A 4,209-nucleotide genomic window follows, 5' to 3' on the forward strand; every position below is an offset into this window, starting at 1 on the left:
CTTTCCTCCAACATAGTCAAACTATTATCTGCAACATATTGTCTTGAATTACCTAGTCCACTCCTTTGCTCTACATTTTCTAATCTTCTGTCATTTTCCATCAACTCTAGTTGATTATTTGAGTTATCACATTCTCAAGGTTCTTTTATGATAGCATTAAACTTTGCTAAACCGGAATGCATTTCCCTACATACATCTAGTATCTTTGATGCAAATAAATAATTTTGATTGCCTTCCTCCATATAGTTTTTCATCTTAGAAACATGTCATTTTGTAACTTCCACTTCTCCATACTTGATTTCATTATTTATGACCAAACAACCTTCTAAATCATAATATATGAAGAAGACCTCACAACTATTAGAGAATTTTGAGATCTAACATGGGCCTCTTAAAAAAATTAATAAAAGAGTTGTAAATTTTCAAAAAGAAAGAAGTACTTATTATCATGCTTTCAACTTATGTCCATGATATGTGAAAAAATCCCTCATGACCATCTAAAATAGATATATTAAAGAAAAATAATAAAATAGTAATAAATTTTTAAACAGGAAAGAAACAAATCTACTTTTTATCACATTTTCAACCTATGTCCATCATAAGTGAAAAAAATCCTCACTATCATTGGAGAAATTTTGAGATCTAAAATAGCACTTTTAAAGAAAATAATAAAAAATATATAAATTTTAAAAGAAAAAGAATAAAAACTACTTCTTATCATATTTTCAACTTATGTATAAAGTCTAAAATAATCCTCTTATAAAAAATAATAAAAAAATTATAATATTTAAAAAAAATGCAAATTATTTCAAATGTAAACATTTATCAAACATGTGAAAATTAAATTTTACATTCATTAACTATTCACTTTACATTATTTTAATAAACCAATCAAATAAATTAAAAACAAAATTTTACCAACTCCCTACCACATACAACATTCATTTCATTCATTTTCATAATGTCATGTTCATCAACCAAACATCACCATTCAACAAACATCATCATTCTTCCCAACAATGTCACATTTGATGGTTAATCAAACAAAAATCACCCACATAAAATAAGCATCACCATTCCACCCATTCATGTAATGTTAATCAAACAAGATCACCAACATTACTTGTGAATATGTTATATTCATTTTTCAGATCACCAACATTACTTATGAATATGTTATGTTCTTTTTTCAGTGACTACTATCATAGACAACTCAAAATATCACATTTTTTAGTGACTACTATCATAGACAACTCAAAATATCACATTAAAATAATCGTTGCAGAATGTTATTCCAATTTGTTCTTTTTAATTTTATATCTTGATATTTCTTACCCTTGTCCTCCAAAGTACTTTGGAAGCACAACTGCTGTGGATCCTGAATCTATTAAGTTTATTCATCCTATTTGGTGGTGAGATTGGGTACAATAGGTCCAATGTTTTGTTAGATCCAACTAACAATTGTTTCTGTTATTCTTTCACCAACGGCCTTCTTGTCTACTCCTCCGATGAAAAACAAGATGGTAGGAAACCCTTAAACTTTTTGTGTCATCTTCTTTATACTGATTGTCAATTTTGTCAGCTCGTTTTATTCAGTCATTTTTATTTTGATGGTTAATTTTAAAAATATTTTAACATTGAACTAATAAGAATGAGATGAATTTTAGAACTGTTAAATTGTAATTAATGGGATCTGATTTTAATGGGACTAAACGACTTCTTACCTCAACTTAATCACAAGACTGACATACTGCAAAACTAAGCATTGACAATCCTTGTATCATTACCCATAAAACTTGATCGGCGGAGACTAACATACTGCAAAATTCATAATTAAACATTGACAATTACTACATCACTACCCATAAAACTTTACTGACCGATAACGATTAATCTAATCCAATTTTAAAATATTCTCAAAATCAACAATCCAATTTAATTCAATATCTACTACTATTAATTTCTAAATCACTATTCCAGCCTTTTTTATATATTTACATTCAACATTTTTCTTTTACACAATTCAATTCTAAAAAAATTCTTCTCACACAAAGTTCTTATTAAATTTAAAAAACAAAAACATATATTAAATTTATTCATTTATTAACATGCTTAATTTTTGTGAAAACAAACTTCCATAATCAAAATTCCATTCATACAATGTCCTTACATAAATTAAAATAAAATTAGATTTATCTATTTACTAGTTCTTTCTAAATTTTAAAATTTAAGTTTATCTATTTACTAGTTTTTTCTATATTTTAAAATTTAAATAATCATTTAAAGACAAAATTTATTTCTCAAGATCTAACCATATTCATACTTTGAATTTGAAAAAATTAACCAAAGAGATCAGTCTCAATGAAATCAGAACCATCTGAATTCCCTTCACCCTGTTAAAAATTCAGATCCAACCTCAAACCCTTTTAACACTGAAATTCTTTAGCACAAGCCTATGCATCTTGAGCAAACACAATGACCCATTTGACCGCTGTAAATTTTGTAGCACAAAACTCAGATACCTGATTAAACACAATGAACCATTTGAAATGGAAAACGAAAATAAAATTGGAGGAATTGTATAAGAGTTGATAAAGTGTGCAGCCACAACAGAGCAGCCATGAGATCGATTTCCATAGAATAAAATTCCAAGAAGTGTCTGTTTGGGAAAATCACACTCAAAAAAGTTCCCATCCTGCAATATTGTCTAGAAAGAAAAGATTGCAAGCCCAATCCTACATATGACATATGGACATTGTGATGATAAAACTATGGTGTTTGCCGAGCAGAGAGCAGAGATAGTTGCATCCCTCTTTTGTCTTTCACAGCCTCAAAGCCTCGGGCACAGAAAAACCTGGTACTGCATCAATGCCTGAAGAAACTTAATCTCGAAGCTTGAAAAACCCACCGAAATCCGTCAAAAGAATCAGATATTAATAAACATCACGAAGTAGCGCACCTTCTCCTCCGTGGGTGGGTGGAAAAATTCTCGCCCCACTCGCATCTCGTTTTCCACGGTGGATTCTGAAACCCCATGGTTCTTCACCTGTAATTCTCAACATCACATGAATTGATGTGAACAACGATCGAACTGTCAGAAAAATGATATATGAGATACTGCAAATGTTTATAATCACCAAGAAGAAGCCCCAGTCTCGACATGCCCGGTCGATTGCTTCCACCGTCGCAGTTCGGCTCACGCCTTCGAGTTCTGAGAGGTCTATCAGGGGGATTTTCCCTTCTTTTTGTGTTCAATAATGGAATCTTATATGGCAAGGCTTATCACCCTTCTAGACTTCGATCCCGTGACCTCCCAAAAAGTCTCCGAGCGAAATCCGACAGATGGGTTCCTCAGGGCAAGAGCTAATCGAGGGTTGCAGAGGACCTGCAAGGTGAGGGAGCGCGAATGGAGAAATGGAGCAACGAAAATGAGTCTTTGGCGCGAGCTCTCGGTTTGAAAATGCGCCAGCATGGAGGGTGCGAGTGCGGAGGTGGTGGGTCACCCGCTACCGGAGAAAGTTTGACGCGATGGGGGAGCACGAAAATGAGTCTTTGGCGCGAGCTCTCGGTTTGAAAATGCGCCAGCATGGAGGGTGCGAGTGCGGAGGTGGTGGGTCACCCGCTACCGGAGAAAGTTTGACGCGATGGGGTCGGGCTCCCGGAGAAATGCACGATGCGCGATGGAAGGGCATGGCCATGCATGGTAAAGGGGGCCTCCATACACGCATTTATGGTGGAAGGGATGACGGCGACGTCATATTGGCCGGAGAATCAGCCGGAGAATGGTGACGGGAATCTCAAAAAGTCGCATTATAGACTACTCCTGTCATTTATATATTTAAAATAAAAAAATCCAGAAATAGAAAAATTATACCGCGAAGACCTTTTCAGACTCATTGTATACTCGTGTGGCTGACCTGGGCGTCTATTTAGCCTACCATAGGGCATTAAATGCCACTATGGCGGCGCCTTCACCATGCATACCCATGGGCAAGACCATGGGCTTCCATGCGAACATTCGCTGGCATCCGTGCATTTCTCCACCCTGGTCGATAAGACAGTCTACCATAATCGTTTAATGCAACTTGGGTACAGAAAAAATTCAAAATTCAAATGTTATCTCGGCCTTGGTTGGTTGATAAGACAGTCTACCATAATCATTCAATGCGGCCTGGCTACGGAAAAAATTCAAAATTCAAATGTTATCTC

General features: G+C 34.7%; 1 long non-coding RNA gene across 1 annotated transcript; it reads right to left on the reverse strand.

Moving 5' to 3' along the window:
* Positions 1-2,550: 2,550 nt before the first annotated feature.
* LOC149138218 (uncharacterized) lies at positions 2,551-3,396 on the reverse strand. The gene is made up of 2 exons (XR_016264955.1): positions 3,138-3,396; positions 2,551-3,046 (listed from the first exon to the last, which is right to left on the reverse strand). It is a non-coding gene; the product is annotated as an uncharacterized LOC149138218 (long non-coding RNA).
* Between the last annotated feature and the right edge of the window lie 813 nt (positions 3,397-4,209).

This window comes from Pinus tabuliformis, chromosome X (genome assembly GCF_031772625.1).
Source record: "Pinus tabuliformis cultivar Carrire ecotype Pingquan chromosome X, CPIR1, whole genome shotgun sequence".
Classification (NCBI taxonomy): domain Eukaryota; kingdom Viridiplantae; phylum Streptophyta; class Pinopsida; order Pinales; family Pinaceae; genus Pinus; species Pinus tabuliformis.